Raw genomic sequence first — 27780 nt, 5'->3', positions numbered from 1 at the left:
ATACTGCTTTAAAAAAACGCTACACAAGGAAACTTCTAATGTCGGTTTACCTATAAGTAGTTTAAATATTTGTGTTGAAATGATTAGAATCATCGAAATATGAGATCGAAAACTAAAATCCTTGGGTGGTGCTAGTACATATTTACTAAATTATATATCTTATTGAACATCCTAAAGTTGTGTTTATTGTTTCGTAATCCCACTCAAAGTATCAATAGCAACTATTTGAGTAAATTACTGGGAGTATTACGCAAATATCCGAGGATCTTGTGAAAGGATGCGAGGATCGGTCGTCCTTGCGCGTTTAACGTGAATACTGAATACACTCATCAGAAGATTATCCTAACTATGGTTTGATGATTCGATCGCGAGGCGTTTTGACGGTAGAATTACGTTTACACACAATTTACAGACCTATAAGGATGATTTTAGCGCGTGGATGACTTTGATTGGCATTGGATGCAACATAGCTACCTACTCCAAATAAATTATATTATACACCAACTAGCTGTCCCGGCATTCGGCAAACGTTTCTTTGCCATATAAAGTATTTTGGTCGTATTATTTTATTGAAGTGACTAACTTAGTATGTCACCATGGCAACGTCCATCGCTATCCCGTCTCGCCAACTTTTCGCAAAGTTGTAATAATTTACTATTATTTATTCAACAAATACACTTATCAATATAAAAAGTACCCAGTAGCCGATTCTCAGACCCACTGAATATGCCTATAAAATTTGGTTAAAATCAATAAAACCGTTTCGGAGGAGTAAGCGGCCTAACATTGTGACACGAGAATTTTATATATAAGAAGTTAATAAATCATAGATAATAATTCGGCCACCTGCAAAAGTTGGATGGCGTTGACAACGGTTGGACAACGGGGCTTTTACTTTGTTCTCAGCCACGTAGGATTGTACCTAGAATTAGATAGATATTAGATATACTTACATACATCGGAAAAGCTACTACACCATTTTTCCAATACAGTGAATCGATGAAGGTTTTAACCATAACTATCTCTGCCATCAGTAACTGATGCGAGAGCTATTAGGTACCTATGAAAAATAAAGATTAATAAAATATATAGGGGAGCCCAGCTCAAAGCGGCCATAGAAGGCAAAGCGGCCACCCCCAATATTTCGGTTATTTATAAGGGCAGAGCAACGTTGCTGCTCTGGCGCATAGTGAACATCCCGCCCCGCCCAGCGCAGTGATGCAGTAGCGGTTGGGGAAGGCGCGAGCTTGTAGCGCCAAAAATATTGGAATTGCACGTTTTATTAAAAAAATGCAAGGTAAATTCTTCCTGTTTTAATTATTTTCTTATATATTTGAATGCTTCTATTTTCCCGGTGTCGTTGCTTATCTATTTAGCTTTATCTATGTTGTTTTTATTCTGGAGTATGATAAAAAATGCGAAAGAAAATTATGTTTAAAACAGAACGGTTGGCTTAGGGCAAAGCGGACCGGGCAAAGCGGCCAATAGGCCGCTAAGCTCAATGATAGTTTTTATATGATAATTACTTAAAACTATTTTTAGATGCTGAACAAACTTATCAAAAGAAAACTATCCAGGGGTCATGAGAAGAGACTACGATGGCGCGAGCTATTAAATATGTTCAACAAAATCGGGGTTCAGTCAAATTAGTAGAAAACAAACATGTTCATACTTTAAGGAGACATTTAAAAACAGGAATATATTGATAAAACAAAGTTTAATTGATATATTACGACTATTTTTATTTTAGAAGAGTTGATTATTTTTTATAAAAAAATATTCTGATTGTTGGAAGATAAACTCCTATCAAGAAACCTCAGCCGAACAGAATTGTTTTTGATAAATACCTATTTTTGAACATTTTTAGCATTCATTCTATAAAAAATATATTCATTTAATAGAAAAAAATACCATTTCGTGTGAACATTGGGGCTGGCCACGTTGCCCTTACCCCTATGGCCGCTTTAGGCAGGCCCTCGGACAAAGCGGTTTTTTGACAGGTTGTCGTAATATGTGAATCATTTTAAGATTTGGGTCAATATGAATCATACATAGCAGAAATATAATAAATGCACTATCTGGTAGCACATTTTTTATTTTTAAATATATAATATTTCGTCTTTTTTTCAAATTGAAAGTTAAGGTGGCCACTTTGAGGTGACCTCCCCTAATAATATGACACTAGACACTCGAAAACTATAACATTTGCCCTTCTGGCACAGTGACACGAAAAAAAAAAACAATTATTAATCCTAGGTACACTATTTATCTGACAGTACATAGTACATCGGTATGCTCAATCTATAGCTATGTACTTACATACTTTAATACTTACAAATATTATAAACATGATACCAGTGTTCTCCGAGGTCAGCGGCGCATCCGACCTCAAACCTATGAGAACACGCTTAAACTTAACAACAATTAGTTTTTGGTAGACCTTGCACCGTAATTTTGAATGCTGCCCCTCACATTATAAAATAATAGCAACTAAACGATTTAGTTCGCCTGCAGCCTGTAGGTTAATTATCTTCTTTATTGTGTAGCTCATTACTCATTGGTAAGTATATTATGTTATACAGGTAGATCTATAGTTGAATGTGCAAGAAAATCTATATTCATGAAGCCCCAAGCGGCCACATTCGGCCGCGATAACAATAGATAAGCTATTGTGTCTCGTTTTTCCGCGATCGATGGGTATTATAAATTGGATGGCTACCTTTACAGGGTGTATAGTTTCCGTGCGATGAAGAAAAACTTGTGAAAGAAATTGCGGGAAAATAGTTCCATACAATTTTTGCGAGAGTTCGCACTTTCTATTGAGCGAGGTCTCTTTGAAACTAGAATTAATCTATTCTCTCTACATTATTAATTAGGGCGTATTTATTTGTTCTTGCAGCTACAGTATTTCTTTTCTGGCTTTCCTGTCCAAACAGCTGACAAAACTTTTTCAAAATCACAGAAACATGAGGAAAATAGATAAGAGATACCACATAACTCGTGGTAATTGGTTAAATGAGAGACTAGAACGCGCCTCGACAAACCAGGAAGGTGGCCCACAGCGGAATACCAATTCTATTGTTCCTAGCTGATCCGTGTTTTGTTTTAAAATACGTATTTTTGATACCCATTGTATTGCATTGTTCTTTTTTATCTGCAAACCTTTTAAGCTTTTGTATAGCACTTTTGTGTTGAGCATTGTATTGTCTGTTTTGTATAAAGCTGCGGTTTTGAGATTAAATATTTTAGAGTGATTAATTAAACACTAAGTAAACATATTTTCCTGGGTGTTAGCACAGTGTGTAGGTAATAAATTATAATGCTTTTGTTTCATTTTAATTTAATTATTATTTATAATTTCTATTGCTAAGAATACGGCAGAATCAAAGGAAGTTATTATGTCAGTCTGTGTTTGTTCTGCAATCTGTCGTAGGCCGTACCACCTAGAACCTAACCTAGTACAGAGCCGCAGCGAATCGCAGGTAGATCGCAGGTCAAACATGTTCAACTCGACATAATATACCTAAACGTTCGACTCATGTCAATATGTGTATGAATGTCCATTCCATACATTTTGATCGAAGACTGTAGATTGGCTAGGGGTTCTGATTAGAAAATATAAAGTAAGTTTACAAGGGAAACTTATTAAGATTTTGTAGTGGAAGTGGTTATTTTTGCTTCCTTCTACCCAAAATTACATTCTTCTCTTGAGATACTACAACTAGGTTATGCTTGCGAGACATAATATATTAAAATTGTTATAATATATGACGCGCCATTTATCTAACAATGAAGTGTAAAGTGTAGACAACGACGATTAGGAGTGTCGATAAGGTGAAAGTTCGCCCAAAGTTCATACGTCTTCGTATACTTACAGATTCGACATAGATCCGTCTTCCATTAGACCAGGGGTTTCCAACTTTTTCTTGCTCAGGGACTACTTAAATATTTTTATGTGCCACGGTCCACGGACCATTATGAAGGCATAATAAAAATAAACTGTAACAATAATAAGACATCTAAAATGTTAATAAAAACTCTAAAGGAAATAACATCAAAATAAAACTCTAGGCTTGCATCTTTTTCATGAGTTTGGCCAATTAATAATTGATTTTGGCTATATTGCTTAAAGCGACATTTAAAATCATTCGCGGACCATATTTTGGCTCCTGCGGACCAGTGGTTAGGAACCAATGCATTAGACAATGGTTTTAGTGACTTATGTAATGTTAGACAATGGGTTTATTTGAAATCTAATAGGCCTTTAGCAGTTACGGAATACTGGGAATTGTGCTTGATTGTACGGTATATCGCGCACGTAAATTCTATCAGCCAGACAAATTATGGGTTGTCATCATTTAGAATTTTTATGGTCCAGTCAGGTCAGTATTTTTCGGTTACAACTTGTAACTTCAATAATTCTTACGTCTTGTAACTTACAAATAAGAATTATTGCCTTGGTGTATAGTGGTGGGTAGGGATTGATGGGAGTTTGGACTTTTTATTTCGTCAAATTATTGTGATTTGTGGCATTAGACATATTATATACTTACTAGATGTTCCGCGCGGCTTCGCCGGCGTAATTTAGGAATGTCACGGACACCGTACATTTTTCCGCAAAAGAAGAAACATAATATGTCCTTTCACGTGGTCTATTCTTTATGTGTGCCAATTAACATAAAATTGCTCCAGTACGTTCAAATAAGCCCTTTCAAATAATTTCTTCCACACTTTCCTCTATTTCTTCGCTCCTAATAGTCTTAGCCTTTCTCGATAAGTAGGCTATCTAACATTGAATGAATTTTTCAAATCGGACCAGTAGTTCCTGAGATTAGCGCGTTTTAAAATAAGCCCTTTCAAGGGGAGAGTATAGGGAAGGGAATAGGGTAGGGGATTGGGCCTCCGGTAAACTCACTCACTCGGTGAAACACAGCGCAAGCGCTGTTTCACGCCGGTTTTCTGTGAGAACGTGGTATTTCTCCGGTCGAGCCGGCCCATTCGTGCCGAAGCATGGCTCTCCCACGTCTAGATACCTCCATACCATATTTAAGCAAAATCGGTTCAGCGGTTTAGGCATGAAGAGGTAGACAGGTACACTTTCGCGTTTAAAATATTAGTATGTGTACTCTACCTATATTCCACAATAATCGTGGCCCCTACAATACAGTCGCGAACAAAACGCAAATAGTAAAAGTGAACCATGAACAATCTCGTCTCGATTATCATGAAAGGAACACGAGCATAGACACGAGTTCGCATATTGTCTAATCTCAAATCTGCACGACACGAGAACACAGACTCATGCATTGTGAATTGTGATCATGCTAATTCATGATAAAAAGACACACAGTTCTACAAACTACGATCTTATTTAAAATATTATTTTGATATCTTAAAAATTATATTTTGCTTATAATAAGTAAATTAATCTTATTGTCTTCTTTTAATCACTTTCCTCCTAATAATATTAATTATAAACCTTCACTGGACTTCTACTAAATACCAATATCTCAAGACTAAGATCAGCCAAATCGGTTCAGACGTTCTCGAGTTATAACGAGATTAACAAAATTTAGTTTTTATTTGTAAATATAGTATAAGCCTTATTGCTTTATAATGAAGCTTTTTAGCTCGCTGACTGGTATTTACATTTCTATTCTGGGAACCGTACATACATACAACAGGATAAAAAGTATCCTATCTAAAGGACATAGGATACTTTTACCGGCACTCAAAGCCTACTAAATTGAGTAAATTCCCGAAAAATCGATTCAGCGTGACGAGGTAACAGACAGACACAGACAATTCTCGCAGACTAAACCTGTAATTTTTGAGCATTGCTTTTTTGGGTTAACTGTTAGTTAAATGGAACTGTAGGTAAGGTTCCATGTTATACATTCTAAAGTGCGTCTATCTGTCGGTCTATTACATCTTCACAAAAATAAACTTGATAGGTGTCAAGGGACACTTGAATGGAACGAAGTTATTTCCAAAAAACCTGTATAGATATTATTAAAAACCGCCATCTATTGACGCCCAGGAATACTAACAACGCGTCGCTGTTTATTCTCAAAAAACGCCATCTAGTTGACGCACAGGAATGCTATTTTTTTAATTTAAGTATTTATTTTATTTATATTATCACCCTTACAATCTATTTAAATACAATTTAGCATATTACATAATAACAAAAACATTTCATTAGGTACACTTTACAGGAACATTGGCAGCCGTACTAGTAATAACTGTGTCACAGCTGCCTGATGTGATGACTATCGACGCCCTCTGCCCCTACCATGCAGGTACTAATAAAAAATGTCGAGGTCAAATATCGTTCTGTCTAGCCTCCTTTACGTCGAACGCGCGATAAGGAACTTCGTTCTAATAATATCTAATCTACGACAGTATATATTAAGTCTATGATCTAATCTGTGCCTCGGGGAAGGACTTTCTGGGAAACAAACAAACGAATTTGCGCGCCAACTCTAATTATTATAAATTGCTATTCACAGCAGAAGATCACGTTTGGGCATTGACATAACTCTTTAGCCTTTGTTATGTCCCGGCGTCACGGATATCACGAGGAAAACAGAGCTCACGTGGGAATATATTGCGCATTATGTACCTATGCCACGCGATAAACACCTTTATTATGTAAAGTGGTCGTAATAATTAATGTATTTTTGGTTAAGCACGAGATTAAAATATTTATGGTCAAACACGCGTAGTGAAGTCTGAATTTGTGTTTTTTTATACGATTTGAGCCGAAACTGCTTGTCTTATATTTCTTAACGTAAAATGCTAAAAAGATTAAAAACTTAGAAGAAAAGCTAGCCAAGTCAAATCTAATCTACTTTAATCTAATCTATCTAATCTAATCTACTTCTCACATTATTTAAATAACAGCAATCTTTATAAATATGCAATAAAGCAAAGAAATAGACTCTATTATTTGTTCATAATGTTATAATATTTGGTTCATATAATTTCATATTTCGATTTTCCATAGAACTTGGCACTCATTCAGATCTCCATTCTTTTTACGGCGAAGTCCATAGACAAGCATAATGATTGTATGAACTTGGCTCTCCTTTTTATATTTATGTTTTTGATGGGATATCATTACTTTTTGTAAATAAAACTTTCCAAATAAGTGTCCTAACCTATAGACACCTAAATGTTCCCATTTCAAACTTACATATTCGACTATAGTCAATCGAAACCCTAAGGGGTTGTTTCACCACTTCCTGAAAAGTGTCGGATATGCTATCCACAACTTTTCTGAAAGATACTTTATACTTTATCTGTCAGAAAAGTTGTGGAAAAAAGTGACGGATAGAAGGACACACATTTAGATCTCCATTCTCTTTACAGCGAAGTCCATAGACAAGCATAATGTTTGTATTGAACTTGGCTCTCCTTTTTTATATTTATTTTTAGATGAGATATCTTTTTGTAAACGGATATATAGACGGACGGATAGAAGGACACACAGACAGACAGACTGACGGATATCTATCCGTCAGTCTGTCTAATATACATAAATAAAATATACATAAATGGATTACATTTCATAAACAAAATATCTATTTTGTTTATGAAATGTAATCCATTTATGTATATTTTTTTTATGAAATAAGGGGGCAAACGAGCAAACGGGTCACCTGATGGAAAGCAACTTCCGTCGGCCATGGACACTCGCAGCATCAGAAGAGCTGCAGGTGCGTTGCCGGCCTTTTAAGAGGGAATAGGGTAATAGGGGAGGGTAGGGAAGGGAAGGGAAGGGAATAGGGGAGGGTAGGGAAGGGAATAGGGTAGGGGATTGGGCCTCCGGTAAAGTCACTTACTCGGCAAAACACAGCGCAAGCGCTGTTTCACGCCGGTTTTCTGTGAGAACGTGGTATTTCTCCAGTTGAGCCGGCCCATTCGTGCCGAAGCATGGCTCTCAAACGTATGAATGGTTCGTGTAATATTACACACGGTGCTGCTCGCCAGTTCTGTTATACTTGAACTTTGCTTGATACTCTACCGCTTGTCTAGATATGAAAAATTACTAAAAATACAATCTAAAATGTACATATTTATACAAACTTAGAATATAAAACTATAAAAAGAAAAACTACCCCAGGTCATCCCCATCTGGCAGAGTGCCCAGCAAGCTGACAGCATTGCCTTAACAGATTCTTTTCAATTCGTGATTAACTTTTTGATAATGATTTAGTATAATTTATGAGGGTATACCTTTATTTAGATCTTTAGAAGGTAACAAGTTATTACAACATGATACTTTGAAGATGCTCCCGTCGCGCGTCGTGACCAAAACAACCTTTTGCGTGCCGCTGCCAATTATATTTCACATAAATAAGATCGAAGCCTTCTTTAAATGGTGTTAATTGATTTTGGTTGAGTTTGAGTAGGTGCTCAAATCTAATTTATAATATTATATTGTTGCAGTAGATCAATTCTTTTCGAATGCAATATCAAATTGAAATTTCAAGGGAATGTATAATTTTAAAATGTTTTAAAGTTAAATAGGGAACCGGTTGATTGAAATAAGGAACGAAGCTATAATAATGTATTAAAATATATTAAAACTAGCGACCCGCCCCGGCTTCGCACGGGTATAAAATATATTACAGCCTATGTCACTAAAAATGATTAAAATCGATTCAGTAGTTTTGACAAATAATTAATTTATATTCATTACTACCCGTGGCTCGCATTGGTCGGTACCTACTGCCTCAAAAGCTACGTCCCGCAATTTTTAAATCTGTAATATCTTCGAAAATTCAAAGACCAAATATATTCTACATAAACTGAACTTAGTGATGAAATAATTTATTTTGATAAGGATTATTAGCATGAGTAAAATAAATCCGTTTAAATGTAGATCAATAAAAATAAAGATTTTTAAATAAAAAAATGGTTGTTGTGCCTCACTTGACATAGATAGGTATGGTGTGTCGCGGACATTTTTGTAGATATTTATAAGATCTACATTTTCTTAGAACATTGTATAGTTCTATCTTTTATAGTTTAGGCAGCGTACGCAAAATAAGTAAATTTTCTGGTTGTTTCCGAAAAACTGAAATATCTTACGGAACCCTATATTTTCCAAAATAAAAAGTAGCCTATGTTACTCGTAAATAATGTAGCTTTCGATTGGTGAAAGAATTTTTAAAATCGGTCCAGTAGTTTTGAGCCTATTCATTACAATTAAACAAACAAACAAACAAACAAAGTTTACCTCTTTATAATATTAGTATAGATGAATAAAATATATAGAATATATTCGAGCAACAATGACAGGGCGGCAAATTTAAACAAATCGATAGCTTGACAGTCTTGTAAATCCATAATATTAAAAATACGAAAGTTTGTCATCAGTTTTTATGGTGCAACTAAGTTGCAAGCATCATCTAGTATTTTATAAAATTGTAGAGTTAAGTTAATAATTGTTAAGTATAGCCGATAGCGTATTTAAATAACACGTCACGTAATCGCGTGGTCTCTGACGAAATATCACTATGATATTGCTCTATCAATGATAAAGTATTCAAAGCTCTACATACCTATTACAAACAGTCATTTATTGATCTATTAATAAAAAACACCTGCTCAATACTTAGCGCACCTACGTATTTTTAATATTTTATTGAAGTGCTAAAAGTTGTTTTTAATTTTATTAAAAAAAATTAATAAAATTAATACAATCTCTGTTCTAAGTTAAGCAAGTTTTGAGTTCCAATATCAAAAAGTCCTATTTCTAAAATATGTGATTACGACGTGGACTATAAACTGCTAATCTTCGTGTGTTATGTAACTAATATTTACAAGAGATCGCCCAATGGTCGAAATTCGACCTTAGTTTCAACGACATTAGAACTACTACATATATTTTGTAAAAAATAATATTGACTCTTGTCTCTGGGACTTAGCTGATCTCAGACTGGCCGTGTAAGCATTGTCTTATAGTATCTTAGATTGAATAAAAAGAACTATAATCATAGAGTAAACATTATAGCAAGCTATAGAGTGCTTCTAACAAGGTATGAACTGTAAGCACGAGTGTGAACATATTTTCCTATAAGCGTCTTACGATGGCGCTATAGAACTTCTGTTTACGATCGGCACAACGGGGAACGAGCGATGCGCGCGCTCTATAGCTTGCTAATGTATACTCTAAGACTATAATCCATTTTCAATTTGTCAACTTGTTATCAACAGACTTCAACCATAAATAAAAGAGTATAACTCGTATGTATAGACTTGTCACTCAAAAATCTGTCATTTCTCATGTGTGTGTGTTTTAGTGTGTGTAATGTTTTATTTGTTAAAAAAAATGTATGATAAAAGCATAATTTCAAAATAATATTAGCTCGATGCATTCCTTCACCATATAAACTATAACTGTGCAAAATTTCATGCACCTACGTTTCCCCATTTTTCGTAAAAAGGGTTACAAAGTTTTTCGTTCGCGTATTAATATTATGATAACGAAGTACCTAACGAAAAATGGACGCCGCAGTTTTCATACCCTTCTTATGAATGATAAGTTTAGAGGGTAACTAAAGCAAAATTGATGATCTTATAATTTATTTTTATACTAATGAAAAAAGCTTTTATTATAATAAGCACATTAACTAAGATACAGAGAACAATCTAAACACTAAAAAGTTAAATCTAAAATATACAAACTTAAAGTATAAAGCTACAAAAAGAAAAATTTCCCCAGGTCATCCCCAAGAAAAACTTCCCAGGCAGAGTGCCTAGCAAGCTGACAGCATTGCCACGTTGGATGGCAATTGCTATCCGCTGTGTCAGGTAGCTCCCGGCTCTGGGGTCTCGGGTAGCTTCAATAAGCTTACTAATTGTTAATAAGCTACAAATCGCTTAATTTTTTGAACATACATCGACCTCTTAATTATACGGGACTTGAGAAGAAAAACTAAGGTTGGGTTGCACCAGAGGCGTGGTTAAAGTTATTATGGTCAAAGTTATGGTTAAGTATATAGTTAAGGCTAATTTAACTTTAACCTTAACTTTGACCACAGAATTTGACAGAAGACGTTGCTGGTCCAACAAGGCTTTATAAGAACGTGGGCGGGGGCGCTGCTGGTATAGGAGAACTGTCAAAAATGGCGTTTTTGTATGATGACCGCGTTAGTTCCTTTTTTTGCCACGTGCATTTAAAGCCTTGTCGAGCTCTACCTATGTTCATGGTTAAATATGGCGTCTTGATGGCGTCCATTTTTAATTTTTAAAGATTTGACATTTTGCATTGCCTATTAGTTAAAGTAACAGTTATAGTTAAAGTAGGTTGGTGCAACCCACCATAAGTTAATATGTCTGAAGTCAAAACTATCTGCTAAACGCATAAACTTGTATACTTATAAATAAGTCTATGGCTTAACGGGCCATCATAAAGTAGATAGAGTACCTTTGCAGAGTGTAGAGTTCCATAGTTGTCATAACTTGAACGTGAAATTTTGCTCAACTTTAGAATTTAACGAAGATTTTGGTTAGCTATATTATAAAGGTATTTACTAAACCCAAAGTTAGATATATGCGCTGTTAAATAAAATAATTTTAAAGACAGATTAAGGTAAACGGTTTCACATATTTAGATACGGTATATTATTGATTTTGCATCAATAGTTATTACTTATTACTAGTTATTACTTACCAGTGAAAAGTCGTAGGTAATTAGAGCTTCATAACTTAACGTCACTATATAATATAAAATAATATTATATCATTAATCTAGTCTCCAAAAGTCGCATTAGGTAATTCCAGAATTACTTATTACGTATTCAGCTAGAACTGCTTGAAGCAGCAAAGCTGGTTCTTAATGAAATGGTTATATCTCTAGTAATCTTTATACTTAATTATACCATTTGTCAGTCACTACTTAATTTTAACTTTAATTACTTGAGGTGTCTTACGAAACGTAGTACTTACAAGTAAAAGGTACTGATAGTAATTTTTTAAAACAAAAGTTATTTCCTTAACTAAACTAAAATGACAGAAAACCAACTTACAACTATGTACTTACTACAGCTGTTACAACTTACAAGAATAATATTAAGGAACTTTAAAGTAGATACTCTATTGAGTAGTATGACCTAGCTAAAATACTACTAAACAAAATTGTGTGAAGAAATGACATTAATTCTATACCTACCTATAATCGTGATGATATTATATTGTGATGTGGGGAGTGGTATAAAAAGCAGTAAGTACTTAAGAGCGCATATGACCCTAACTTGACTACATACTTTAACCTAGATCTCAAAATCTGTAAGGTCTAGAAAACTGATTTTTGACACAAGTAACTTCAGTTCATGAAGATTAAATGCTCAAGACGAAAACACGATTACTCAAAAAATGCTCGATAGTTTCTTTTTTACAAAAAACCTCGTTTTAGACACATTTTTTATTTGGATCTTCGAAGTTTGCTGTCTTTTCTTTAATATTTTTTAATATCTTAATTTGCTCAAAACCCTTTTTTCATAATCATTATAGTTCGCCTTTTATTCAAGTAAAACTAACTCGGCGATGATTTCGCGCCGCCCTCTTTCACCTGGCATATGAAAGACGGGCGTGAATGTGAAGAGAGAAGGACGATGATGGATTTTAGAGTCAGGTGAGCTCTTAATTTTAATTCACTCTTTAAATCAATCAATCACGGCTTAAAAGATCGGTAAAGCACTTCTTATGTAGCAGACATAAGAAGTGCTTTACCGATCTTTTAAGGATACATCTCTGCTCGTTTGGCAATCTTATAAAAACATGTTTAAATCTCCTCAATGCGTGCCAGTAATTAATTACATATGTAGGAAACTAGCGAGGCGGAATAATCGTTCTTCTTATATCGGAAACGGTAACTATTGTTTCACACTTGTACTGGGGTTTTTTAATTAGTCTATCATTAGTTAAAAGTTGCTTCACACCTTCTGACATGGCTTCTTTCTTCATTCAAAAAAGTATCTATTGAAACTCCTAAAATTAGAGAACCTATAATTTTTTTTTTCATATATTGAAGTTAACAAACGCAAAAAGCAGACTTTTTTTTCATATAATATTGAAGTTATTACAAACAGTAACCATAGTGCATAATTATAATCATGTATATATAAACAAAAACTTAGTTACTACGGAACTAACTATATTTCTAATCATCCAGTTAAGATTAAATAATATTATATAAACTTAATACTAAAAACCACGTTCGTTTATAAACAGTGATGTTCTGGTATGGTTCTCATAAACTTTTGATTGTAATTAATTAATTTAAAGTATCCCCCAGTCTATCACTTGAAAAACGATAGCTGCTAATGCAATAATATAAAAATAAAATTGTTTGCGTGTTCATCTTCATTTGTATTGTATAAATTGTCTTAAGTCTGTCGAGCCTTAAGGAAGCACTTGGCCTCAAACGCAATTAAAGTCATTGTAGACTAGGATATTCATTTACTACATTTCTTCGCGACCTAAAAGGGTCGACCGAAGGGTCAGAGGTCGCGATGCTCGCGGAAGCTCGTGATATACCGCGGTGAAAGTGCTCGTTATCTGCCGACTGCCGGCCTTGGCTCCGGGCCTCGCCAGGCTGGAGGGAACACACAAATGTCACTCTGTGTCACGATAGGTCGCGATCGGTCGTTATGTCAAAGTTCCCAAAATGTGATGAATCTATTAGTAACTACAGTTCATTTCGCGATAAAATTACCTATAGAGTAGTAAAAAGCTTGCAGTAAATCATCAAAATTACCAACGCGGCTTTCATAATTTTATGGCTTTAGTCTGATTAGATATGTCGTTTTAAGTAGGAACTTAAATCGACTGTAGCATAACTAATCAGACTAAAGTTGTAGGAACTACCGTTTCCTTTCGGCTTAGATCTTACATTCTAAAGATCACTATTCGATTTACCCGATCGACCAGAATCCGAAAATCTGAACCTATTTATAGGTAGGACTTTCTTCCGATGGTGAGCCAGCCTAGTCTACCACTTTCCACTGTTGTGCTGAAGTTTTTTTCTAGCATGAATACAATATATTTTACTATAAGAATAACGAGAATTAATTTAATTGAATTTTTGGATACTATTCATGTGTTTGTGTGACGATCGACGAATAAGGTGTGAGGTTTTATTTACAATGGTGCATTTAACGTCTCTACGAATTTTCAGCTCTATGCGAATTATTTCTAGGCTGAAAGTTTAATTATTTTCCTCGGTTGTATTAATTTGTAATGAAAGAATGTACGCACTTGTAACAGATTGTTACAAGACGTATTCACATTCTTTAAGTTAGAACGTCCTATTCTTATTAAATTAATCAATTAACTAGACGACGCCCTCAACTCCGTTGTGCTAAAATTATTTTATCACGCAGGAACCGTACATTTCACCGGGATAAAAAGTATCCTATGTCCTTTCCCGGGCCTCAAAGTATTTCCATACCAAATTTCAGCAAAATCGGTTCAGAGGTTTAGGTGTGAAGACTTAACAGACAGACAGACACACTTTCGCATTTATAATAATACGTCTAGATGACGCCCGCAACTCCGTTGCGTCAAAATTTGTTTATCGCGCGGGAACCGTACATTTTTCTGGGATAAAAAGTAGTTTGGGCGTGAAGAGGTAACAGACAGACAGACAGATAGACAGACACACTTTCGCATTTATAATATAAGTATGGATTAGTATGGATAATTGCTATCAAAGCTTATTATGCGTACAGATAACTATAAAATTCCGATTTAAACGTTACAAACGAGCAAATAGAATGGGTGTGTGAAATATTTTCGATATGCACGTTCACACCGGCGCTCGTTACTGGTGGTGGTGTGGTGGTTATGAAACTCTGGTGTTGAAAGCCGCGACCTTCCCGCCGTGGGACTCGTCCGCGACACCCATTGTCTCGGTAATCGACATAAGCGCACCCATGTCGTAACACAAACGCTGGGTAAATATGGAAGTCGTGGACCTATAGATGTACCTATAGCTTGTGGATATTATAACGCCTCCGGTCGAGTGGTATAGAGTGCGGCTCTTGACTCGGAGGTTGTGGGTTCGATTCCCGCGTTGGAAACATGTGACCAATGCGTCGGATGGGCATGTAAAAAGTCGGTCCTGCGCCTGGTCTCTCGCCGGTCGTGTCGGTCTTCCGTCCCACTGGGTTATGAGAGTAAAGGAATAGAGAGTGCTCTTGTGTACTGCGCACACACTTGGGCACTATAAAATTACTCCTGCGTAGCTGGCCTGCTTTCAATGAAACCGGCCGCCGTCACCGAAACCGGTGTGGGAGCTATTATTATTATTATTATTGTGGATATAAGGTATATTATCTATGTAGACAAGATGTTCCATAGATTAAGAGCCAGCGACAGCCAGATTTTCGTAATTTTATAAAAGCTTCATAAACAGGTAAACTTTCACCTGCTTATGGGTAATAACAACCAACAACTATGGAGTTTCGGTCGTGGTTACTTTACCTTCAATAAAATATAAAATTAAAATCTTGGCTCTTGGGCCACCACCGCAAGTGCCGCTGCTAAGGGGTTGTTTGGTATCTTGATTGCCTAGATTTTACGTTTTTTGTATAATAAGGGGGTAAACGAGCAAACGGGTAACCTGATGGAAAGCAACTACCTCGCCGAATACGATCCAGAGAGTGTATTGTACATTATTGTCTGAGCAAAAATTATAATAAGTACCTACGTTAGGTTAGGTGGTGATAGAATATGATGCATTTACTTTGAAAACTATTCTTGGGTTAGGGCTATAAATATATAGGGCTATAATATAGAACCTAAAAATGATCCGTTCATCACGTTCTATTACACTCAGTGTTCGATTCTTCAACCCATTATTTCGCAGAACTTTTAGTTCTAGCTGCTGCATGCAGAGGAAAATACTACGGAAAATATTCTTATGTATTCGCTGTCCAAAATAGTGATCAGTTTAAACTATAATGAGTAAAGTCGTCACAAAAACATATATTATTTGCTTTCCACAAGCTTGATTATGTGGTTTATACAATTAGGAACTGGAATTAAATTACCTATCATATTCTAGGTCCCAAAATAGAAAATGCGGGCTGAAAATTAATATTATGCTATTGGGCAATGGGATTGCTAGTATTGCAAATCAGAAAAATTAGTGTTAGGCAATGCAATATGACACCCATTAAATTATAACAATATTAAATATCACAACCAGTGAAAAGTTTAAGGAAATAAATATTTTGACCGTCGCATCTCAATACGTCTTGGTCGAGAACGCTATCACATTTTTTCACAAATATCAGCAATTTTCAGGTACCATTTTAAAGAATTAAGAGTCACACTGCAAGGATATTTTGGTTTCAAATGAATGATAATATAGTCATCTCCACGTCTATAGTAAAACAATTTTATAGCCGCATACCAAATTTTCACATAAATACGTTTTAACCATCAAAATAATCGCAAAATATTAAATAAATGGGGTTTGATTAGGTACCATTATAGCTAAATACACTGAACTAAGAAAAATAAATATACAAAAAAAAATGTTGCTTATTTAGTCCCCTATGCGAATAGCTAAATATTTTATATAAAAATAAATAAGATTTCCATTTATAAGAAAAATAAGAAACGCTCTCAAACTTCATACATTTTCGCCCTATCAAGAAAGCGGCGAGCGTATCTTACAAATATCTTTATGTATATAAGATACATAAAGATATTTGTAAGATACATTGTGTTTTCATGCGATGTCCAAGTCGATCTATTTATTTAAAACGTAAAAGATTTTTAATATTGATATGATAATAACTTACGTACTAACTTGAGACAGAAGCTCTCCTAGGTAGGGACTAAATAAATTAACCGACTTGGTATTGCATGGATCTCATAAATTTTTACGGTTTAAAAACTGAGTTGCGAGACTTGGTTTTTTTACAGGATGTTTTTGATGGGATTTTAATGTCCTTAAGGTATTCGTACTGACCTGCTAATTTTTGACATAATTTTTGTGATAGCGTCCTTATATATTATATAAATATGTATTATAATATGCTAGAAAAAAATATTTCAAAAAGAAAAGCAGCAATCATTATAATGAACACTATAAACAAGAACAAGTTAGAAATACCTGTGACCAGACTGACAAAGTGAGCAAATCTTTTAAGGCCTTTTCATATAATATAATCCCAGAAAACGTTCAAAATTTTCTAATAATAAATTTAAATAATCGGCCAAGTGCGAGTAGGACTCGCGCACGAGAGGTTCCGTTTTAGGCCAATTATTCCGTATTAGGTAAATAAGGCCAAATTTTGTGTTTTTTGTATGGGAGCCCCTTTTAACTTTTAAACTTATGTCAGTAGTAAAATAACGTTTTTGTGCTAAGGCTAAAGCTAGATTATTTTATTGATGACAACACATTTTGGGAATAGGGTTTTATTGGTAATAGCTATAAGTCATAATATTGTTATTTAACTTTTATTTTTTTAATACTTATAAATTTATTTTTTATCTTTTTAGTATAATATGGTCCCGTGCGAGTTTGCCGGGTTAGTTGCCGAACCGGTGGTAGGCACCTTAGTTACGAAGTTCAGAAAGAGTTTCGTAAAAAATAAAAATGATTTGATTTGACAAAGTAAACAATAAAAAATATATTATAAGCGTCTACTGAGGTTTTTTTTTTTATGAAATAAGGGGCAAACGAGCAAACGGGTCACCTGATGGAAAGCAACTTCCGTCGCCCATGGACACTCGCAGCATCAGAAGAGCTGTAGGTGCGTTGCCGGCCTTTGAAGAGGGAATAGGGTAATAGGGGAGGGTAGAGATGGGAAGGGAAGGGAATAGGGGAGGGTAGGAAAGGGAATAGAGTAGGGGATTGGGCCTCCGGTAAACTCACTCACTCGGCGAAACACAGCGCAGGCGCTGTTTCACGCCGGTTTTCTGTGAGAACGTGGTATTTCTCCGGTTGAGCCGGCCCATTCGTGCCGAAGCATGGCTCTCCCACGTATAAGCCATAAAGTTAATATATATTTTAAATTATATTAATTATAATATAAGTAATTTAAAAAAAAAAAGTTAATATACCTAAGCTATATTAACTTTATGGGTCAAGCACAAATTTTAAATAGAAGCAATGGAGAAACGAAAGTAAAAGAAATAATTTAGGAAAAATAGCTTTATTAAAAATACTTGTTAAACATTAATGATTTTATGATATTAAATTACAAAAAAATGAACTTTGGTTATAGAAATACGTTACGATGATGATGGTATTGGTAAATTACCACTTTACAGTCGACTGAGGCCTCCTCTGTTGTTTGTTTTGGTTGTTCATCTTCTATGGTTAACAAGAAAATACTCCTGTCAATTCGTTGAAGACTTTGCTGCCATGATTCCTCAGGATATTTAATGATTTTGCTACCATGGTTTTACAGGATGTTTAATGACTTTGCTGCCATGGTTTTACAGGATGTTTAATTACTGTGCTGCCATGGTTCTACAGGATACAGCGGCCACTTTCCTCAGTCGATGATCAGCTACAGAGTGTTCTATGTCTCACACCAACAATTGACGTTAGCGAAGCTGCCGCAGTGTCCTCCCTTGTACCCGCGACGCTTGCACTCGGCGTTGCAGTTGGAGGTGTAGTTGACAGCACCCCAAACGCAGCTGCCGATGAGTTTGTCAGCGACCGCAGTATTGCTCGGCGACGACACGATCACCAAAAAGGTGACGCACACCAGAAGAAAAGCGGAGTAAGTGGACTTCACCATGTTTGCAGTTAAGTAGAAAGTTACTTCAAGTGTTCGTGTTAAGGATAAGACTTGAATGCGTAAAGATCGTTGTTACTCCTCGTATTTATACTTTGAAGCTTGTATGTGTCACAGTAAGTGAATCAGTACATCATATAATTGAAAGAAATTGTCCTGTATGTCTGTTTATAATAAGTGGTAAGTTGAGTAGGTATTTCGGTAGACCTTATTAATTTACGTTTGGAATTATTTATTTTGTATAATTCGGAATTATTTATTACAAAAGGGCCAAATTTTTAATCTCAAAGTAATCGATAATATTCACAGGTATAACCTAGGAAAAGGAATATAATATTATATGAAACACGTTTACTAAAATTATAATAGCGTTGTAGTTGGAATTGTAGTTTATTGAAATGCACTACCGTACCTGCTATACTTTTCCCAAAACCTACACATTTACTGCCGACGTTTCAAATGATACTACGTATTTTTTTATATTACTTTATTTTCTTTATTCTGTATATTAAATCTATTTTAAATATAATGTGCAGCTATATGCTTATCTACAATTTTACCCATCAATGCCCAAGCGGCACCCGGTTGTCGCATTGAAAATCGATTGTGTCTGCGACTCCCACGATCGAGGTATTAAAAGAAGTTCATTTAAAGATGATAAAACATTAATATATCTATAAAACTATTTATTACATATTTATATTATGTCAACTAATATTGTTTTAGAATGCGCCTATTGGCTATTCTACATTTTCATCATCACCCTAAGGTTGGCTGGTAGAGAATGCCACTATAATAGACATTAAGCCCGCCTATGTAAATATTTGCATGAAGTGTTTAAATCAATTAAATAAATAAATAAATCTTTTTAATAATGCTCGAACAAGTCGAAGCCGCGGTAAAGGCTAGTAAGATTTTAATAACAGTAGGGCAAACCCAGTTAAACAAAATATGATAACGTGACTTCAAGTTAATGTTACATTTTCCTTATTATTTTATATTTTCTTTAATGCTCGTTAGATTTATTGGTCCATTGTTAGGTCAGTGTGAATACCTGTCTAGTAAAACTAGATTAGCAAGATATTTTCCTGGCTTTCCCTGGGCTACGTAGAATATGATGAGTACCTTGATGAGTGGCAGTCTTCCACAGTGCGTTTTTCGCTTAACTTTCTGCCGCGCACTGTAAAACTCTGGAATTTGCCCCCTGCTCGTTTGCCCCCTTATTTAATTAAAAAAAAAATATGCTAATGTTATAGAATATTAGCATATTTTACGTAACATATTCTACGTAAAAACCCCTTCCTGGAAATAGTTCCGGAAGGAGGTTTTCGTAATTATATTGTCTCTTTGTTCCTTCGTCCGTTTGTCAATATTGTGTTGTGTGACGTGAAAAATAAACGCTTCTTATTCTGAATATCAAAATGTAATATTCACGAAATATAGCTAACATTTATCTTACGAAGGTGTCCATGATTTTGGCATTTTATTCTCCTCTAAAAAGCTCTTTTCATCCTTTATTTGGATTATCATTTTGTTTTAATCATAAAAATAAATTATATATACATTAAAATAATTGATTGTTTTGGAGGAGCATACAGGGTGTAACAAAACTAAGTGATAAAACTTTAGGCTGTGTATGTTGTAGAGAGATCGCTGTGAATCTCTCTACAACATACACACCCATATCAGGGCTGAAAGACCAATTTTTTTTCACATTAATTGTATGGGGAATCTCGTGACGTTGGGGCGCTTATCCATACAAAAGTGAAAAAGAATTTGGTCTTTCAGCGCTGCTACTTTCTCAGTGAATTCTCTACATGGAACACATACACACCCTAAAGTATTATCACTTAGTTTTGTTGCACCCTGTATAAAGGTAACAGATTTATAAGGGCTTAGGATGGTCTCGGCAATAGAGCATAAAAATCTTGGTCACGTTTTTAAGATTATTTAACTACATTCCTTTTGGATTTTGCACGGATTTGGCATGCTAAACGTATTAGGACCTACACGTGCAGGTATTTTGATCATAAAGAGGCCCTTATTATTTAAATTTCAACATCTACCCATATAAACACTGTATAAACTTGAAAATTATACGGGTGTTTTGTATGTAATATCACTAATAGCTACCTATTTTATTTACATCAAGTCGTAGCTGTTGTAGTTATATTTACTTATGTGAGAAAAATATTATAATATGTTTTACATATTATATATGTTACAATTATATAATATTAATGTATTTACCCTATGTGAGAAAAAATAATATTCTTTACCAATAATAATAACATTACTGGGCTTAATCGTAACAACTTTTTAGCACCGCTTTTTTTGAGAACTTGACTTTCCTAAGACACATTATTATTTGTAACAAAAAATTAAAACCGACTTCCTATGTAAAAACAATAATAATATGAACTAAACGTATTAAATAACTCTTACTATATAGTAGTGCCTTTTTCAGAATTCGTCTAAATCTCAACTATTTCTGTACATACTACAGTCTTCATTATTTGAAGTCGGTACCAGCTAATTTTATCGTGAGTTCAGCCAATGTCAGAATATCTGAAACTTTTGGGACTGGTACTGACTTCAAAGTAATGAAGACTGTAGTATGAATAGAAATAGTTGAGATTTAGACGAATTCTGAAAAAGGCACTATTATAGAGTAAGAGTTATTTAATACGTTTTAGTTCATATTATTATTGTTTTTAACCCCCGACAAAAAAAGAGGGGTGTTATAAGTTTGACGTGTCTGTCTGTCTGTCTGTCTCTCTGTCTGTCTGTCTGTCTGTCTGTCTGTCTGTCTGTCTGTCTGTCTGTCTGTCTGTCTGTCTGTCTGTCTGTCTGTCTGTATGTCTGTATGTCTGTCTGTCTGTCTGTCTGTCTGTCTGTCTGTCTGTCTGTCTGTCTGTCTGTCTGTCTGTCTGTCTGTCTGTCTGTCTGTCTGTCTGTCTGTCTGTCTGTCTGTCTGTCTGTCTGTCTGTCTGTCTGTCTGTCTGTCTGTCTGTCTGTCTGTCTGTCTGTCTGTCTGTCTGTCTGTCTGTCTGTCTGTCTGTCTGTCTGTCTGTCTGTCTGTCTGTCTGTCTGTCTGTCTGTCTGTCTGTCTGTCTGTCTGTCTGTCTGTCTGTCTGTCTGTCTGTCTGTCTGTCTGTCTGTCTGTCTGTCTGTCTGTCTGTCTGTCTGTCTGTCTGTCTGTCTGTCTGTCTGTCTGTCTGTCTGTCTGTCTGTCTGTCTGTCTGTCTGTCTGTCTGTCTGTCTGTCTGTCTGTCTGTCTGTCTGTCTGTCTGTCTGTCTGTCTGTCTGTCTGTCTGTCTGTCTGTCTGTCTGTCTGTCTGTCTGTCTGTCTGTCTGTCTGTCTGTCTGTCTGTCTGTCTGTCTGTCTGTCTGTCTGTCTGTCTGTCTGTCTGTCTGTCTGTCTGTCTGTCTGTCTGTCTGTCTGTCTGTCTGTCTGTCTGTCTGTCTGTCTGTCTGTCTGTCTGTCTGTCTGTCTGTCTGTCTGTCTGTCTGTCTGTCTGTCTGTCTGTCTGTCTGTCTGTCTGTCTGTCTGTCTGTCTGTCTGTCTGTCTGTCTGTCTGTCTGTCTGTCTGTCTGTCTGTCTGTCTGTCTGTCTGTCTGTCTGTCTGTCTGTCTGTCTGTCTGTCTGTCTGTCTGTCTGTCTGTCTGTCTGTCTGTCTGTCTGTCTGTCTGTCTGTCTGTCTGTCTGTCTGTCTGTCTGTCTGTCTGTCTGTCTGTCTGTCTGTCTGTCTGTCTGTCTGTCTGTCTGTCTGTCTGTCTGTCTGTCTGTCTGTCTGTCTGTCTGTCTGTCTGTCTGTCTGTCTGTCTGTCTGTCTGTCTGTCTGTCTGTCTGTCTGTCTGTCTGTCTGTCTGTCTGTCTGTCTGTCTGTCTGTCTGTCTGTCTGTCTGTCTGTCTGTCTGTCTGTCTGTCTGTCTGTCTGTCTGTCTGTCTGTCTGTCTGTCTGTCTGTCTGTCTGTCTGTCTGTCTGTCTGTCTGTCTGTCTGTCTGTCTGTCTGTCTGTCTGTCTGTCTGTCTGTCTGTCTGTCTGTCTGTCTGTCTGTCTGTCTGTCTGTCTGTCTGTCTGTCTGTCTGTCTGTCTGTCTGTCTGTCTGTCTGTCTGTCTGTCTGTCTGTCTGTCTGTCTGTCTGTCTGTCTGTCTGTCTGTCTGTCTGTCTGTCTGTCTGTCTGTCTGTCTGTCTGTCTGTCTGTCTGTCTGTCTGTCTGTCTGTCTGTCTGTCTGTCTGTCTGTCTGTCTGTCTGTCTGTCTGTCTGTCTGTCTGTCTGTCTGTCTGTCTGTCTGTCTGTCTGTCTGTCTGTCTGTCTGTCTGTCTGTCTGTCTGTCTGTCTGTCTGTCTGTCTGTCTGTCTGTCTGTCTGTCTGTCTGTCTGTCTGTCTGTCTGTCTGTCTGTCTGTTTGTCTGTGTGTGTCGGGGGACCGCTAATGTAGATGTTTGATTTCACATAACATTATAGTTTATGGATCAGTTCACAGCGAAAGCGTCTCGGCGGTTGTAGTTTGTAGTTTACTTGGCGGTCCCCCGACACACCGTGACAACAATTATGGACTAAAATATTACTTTACACAAGTTAGAAATTATTTGAACTTAAAGGCAGTAAATATTATTTCATTTCTTTTTAAAGTTGTTTGGTGGGTTTTTTTTTTTTTTAATTTCTTAATTTAATTTTATATCTTGGAAGTCGGTTTTAATTTTTTGTTAAAAATGATAATTTCACTCTTTTTAGCTATTTACAAGATAAGTTAACTATTCACATTATGTTACTGTAAGCGAAATTGTGGTAAATGCTAGCAGTTATATAAGCGATGCTGCAATTTAAAAACTTTTATCTTTAAAGGTTCAGGAGTTCTGTTCAGTGCCTTTGGACCAAGAGACACCTTCGTATGAACTTTCTCTTATTCGTAACATATGTTTAACTTACTAGAAACAACATTTTAACCACTATGAGTCTTTTGATAAATTTCAAGGATTTCCCTCGATTGCTCATAGATCTCATCATCAGCTCACCACTTTCGTAATTATTATACAAAATCAAGATTATATCCTATACAACAACACAAGAATTTTGAAAATCGGTCCACAAACAGCAAAATAATCATCAAAAACATCTGCTTCGATGCAAAATATCACGAAAAGCATCAATAATTGGGTCATAATGTGATGACCCATGGTATAATTATGATTTTGATGATGATGATAAAATAAATTGATGTGTTGGCTTATGCTTTCAGTTGTTTAAACAACGCCGAAATCCCCGAACCTGTATCTATGAGGATTCAAAAGTTCTGTTGGGTACCTTCGGATCCAGGGTATAACCTGGTGCGAAATCTTACTTTTTGGTAGCATTTACCTCGAATGCTTCAGAAAAAATTGAAATCACTATATGTTTCCATACAAATTTCAAGGAGTCCTCTCGATTCCTCCAGGATTCTATCATCAGATCACCACTTTCGTGAACATGGTACCAAATTCGAGTTAAACCCTATATAACACAATAAGAATTTTGAAAATCGGATCACAAACGGCTGAGTTATCGTTGAACATACAAAAAAAAAGATACATACAGCCGAACGTATAACCTCCTCCTTTTTGAAAGTCGGTAAAAAAGAGTCGCACCTTAGGTTCTAGAAGCTTAATAAGCTTAATGTATTATAAAGTATAAATTATAATCAATTTATCACAATATTATTTTCTTAGTAAGCAGTCGACAGCCTTAATTTTATTCTCCGTCGCAGTTTTGCATCGTGCGCTTAAACAATAGAAAGAATATTTGCACACAAGTGCCGGCAAATTCAAAGATTACAATATGCGCATGCACATTAAAGCAGTTTTATGCTCACATGTTTATGAGCATAATATTTACATAATGATAATAGGTCAGGTTACTAGCTAGACAGTAGACACAATGAGGTAGATAAGCCCCGTATACAAAACCCATAATAAAATTCTCCACACATTCTATACATTCTTATATTTAATTTATTTTTTGTAACTATTACTAACATAGTCTTTTTGGGTTTATTGTTTACTTACAAAATATGGGTTAAAAAGCCTGAAATAAACGTTTTTTTTACAGACGTTATTCTCTATTGACATAGAGAATAACTTTACAATTATAGTACTACTTTTTTGTCTAGCACGTTGGAAACGTTAAATGTAACAGATAAAGACAGACTTTGAATAGTTATAATCTGCATTATTATTATTATTAGCTAGAAGGTAGTGTTTTATGTCCTCGTCTGTCAAAATGGAAAGTATGTCTAACTTAACAAAACTAAGTGCATTTAATTAAATTTTAGTGAATATTTTTTGCTCATATAAAAGTACAGCTAATAATTTAAAAAGCGATACAAAAATAAAGTAATTTGGTTATTTTATAGTTTCCTTAAAGAAAATCTAATAGGTTTCCCCCAACTAGATTCATCTAAAGGGCACGCCTTGAACCGTAGTGATATAATATGATGTACTTTGCTATAATAATACGTAAATAATATTTTGATAAGGGGGTCATCTTGATAATGTCTGAAATAGAAGCACTCGGGTTTTTTGGTCAACATTAGAAGTAGAGCAGATAAGGTAATTAGAAGATAAATATTATTCTATTCTTGCAAGTGGCACGTGTAAACAAAATAGCCAAATATTTTTAGTTCTCGAAGTATAGATGTTATTTGGTTTGGGTTTCATAGTCAAAGGGTAAAAACAGGACCCTATTACTGAGACTTCGATGTCTGTCCGTCTGTCTGTCTGTCTCTAGGAAGTATCTTAATAAATGAAATAACCGCTATAGCTCTACTTCTGAAATGTTTACCAATTGTGTATGTATGTATCTGTAATTGCTGTTATAACAGCAAAATATACTAAAAACAAAATAAATTATATATTTAAAGTGGGCTATTTTTGCTCGATATCAATAATGGCAACACCTGAAATGTTCACAAAATACTCAGTTGTATTTATACTTTAATAATTACAACTTAATTATAAAATTTAAATAAAATAATTAATTAAGGGGCTCCCATACAAACAACACTATTTTTCCTATTTTTGCTCTATAATGATACGGAATTCTTCGAGCGCGAGTCCAACTCGCACTTGGACGATTTTTTTTTTCGTCATTCTTGAAAAAGGTTCTAAACTAATGTAGCTAAGCATGTGTACTACGAGTATGTGCCGCATATTATATAATTAATTATAGAGAACAAAAATCATTATGTAGCGTCATATTATTAAGATATTCCTCTTGTTGCGCTTTCGTCATAATATTGTGTCCTATTCCAAGTTTGAGCAGCTGCAGCAGTTAACTATATTTTAACAGCGTTTTCAAATTTAACTAGGTAGTCATTTTGAATAATTACAACAATTATAATTAAAATCTAATCATCGGTGATTACAATATTGATATTTATCTAATATCACTATTGGTAATGATGTAAAATATATTAGATGAATGTGTCACTGTACGTAGCTGATATTGACGCGTATTAGAAATAAAATCCATAATATTTTAAACACAATACCTAGTACCTACCGTGTCTATTATAATGCAGTATGTTATAAAGATGCTTTATTAAGATTGTTGTGGATTTAAGAAATATTCATTCATTCTTCATCGTTAAATTTGCATTTTTGTGTTAGGAAATAAATCTTTAGAACATTTATGTAGTACCCTGGCAAGTGGTCGACCTTCAAAAGGTTTGTTTACATTTTTATATCAAGAAGTATAATATTTATAATGTGACGCATCTAAAGGGCAGTTTAATAATAATTATTATGTATAATATTATAATTAAATAAATTCGAATGATTCAGTATTTGAATTTTTTTTTGAGTGCAAAATCTATTATATATTTTATTAAGTATTTTATATACATTATTTATATATGTAGGTACTAGTATTTTTTTAAATTATATAATATTATATAGCATGATGATGTTTTATATAAATATAGTAAGAAATTTGTATTAAATTAGGCATTTTTATAGTATCATTAGAGTAGTTTCGTATCACTAAGTGAAATGCTTACTTATGATCCTAAATTTAGATTGCATTTTGTTTATTTTCTTTACATCTTTCCGCATTTTTGGCACCTACACAATTTTGTTTCTGAACACCTTAAGGTTGACTGGTAGAGAATGCCATTTGGCATTAAGTCCGCCTATGTACTAACATTGTGCAAAAGTATAAATAAATAAATAAATAAAATCATGAAACTTAATGCTGGTTCTATAACAGCAAAATAAGAAACGATGTCAAAATCTCTTTGTTTAGAGTTTGCTTTGTTATCTGTGTTTGTTTTAAAATTTGCAATTTGTGTCACCGGTTAGTGATTCAGTGAGAGTGCTTAGTCAAATTGCATTCGCCACTTTCGATGGCGAAGTTATATGTCAACAATGGTATGGGATTTGACATAACGCATCGCAAGCACCTATAATACGCCCAGTGTCTGAGTTATTTGACAATAGTTTATCAATTCTCTATCGCTTTATTGGCTAGCTTAAAAAGTTAACCAAACAACAATGCAAATGAAAAGATAAACTCCTGTCAAAAAACCACATAAACCGGGTGTTAGCGATGGGTTATGTAAAATCCCATAAATATTTGACTTTTAACTTCGCTGTCGAAATTAGCGAATGCAATTTGACGAAGACCTAAAGTCCTTTGTTGTCGCATCCAAAAGCTGCGTTCCACTTTACGGTAAACTCCCTGAGGTTTTGCCCTGCGCGTAAACATGAACAAGGAAAATGACCGCTAATACTGTCGACGATTTTCCTTATTTTCAAATTAACATATTTACATTTTTAACATTCCGAGCCTTAAGCATGTTTAGTATATAAATACAGGTAGCGTGGATACGGAGCACACTTCGAGTCTATACTTTGAAACGGGATCATCTATTTTCTTTAAAAAAAACTCAAAAAATGGTGAAGTCCAGTTACTCTGCTTTTCTTCTGGTATGCGTCACGTTCTTGGTGATCGTGTCATCGCC

General features: G+C 35.1%; 1 long non-coding RNA gene across 1 annotated transcript; it reads right to left on the bottom strand.

The window, feature by feature from the left end:
• Window positions 1-569: 569 nt before the first annotated feature.
• LOC121731387 lies at window positions 570-27780 on the bottom strand. Its single transcript, XR_006036225.1, has 3 exons — window positions 27706-27780; window positions 4730-4735; window positions 570-582 (listed from the first exon to the last, which is right to left on the bottom strand). It is a non-coding gene; the product is annotated as an uncharacterized LOC121731387 (long non-coding RNA).

The sequence above is a fragment of the Aricia agestis genome, chromosome 10 (genome assembly GCF_905147365.1).
Source record: "Aricia agestis chromosome 10, ilAriAges1.1, whole genome shotgun sequence".
In the NCBI taxonomy this organism is placed as follows: domain Eukaryota; kingdom Metazoa; phylum Arthropoda; class Insecta; order Lepidoptera; family Lycaenidae; genus Aricia; species Aricia agestis.
The sequence above is the reverse complement of the archived record's forward strand: the minus strand, read 5'-3'. Positions and strand labels throughout refer to the sequence as shown.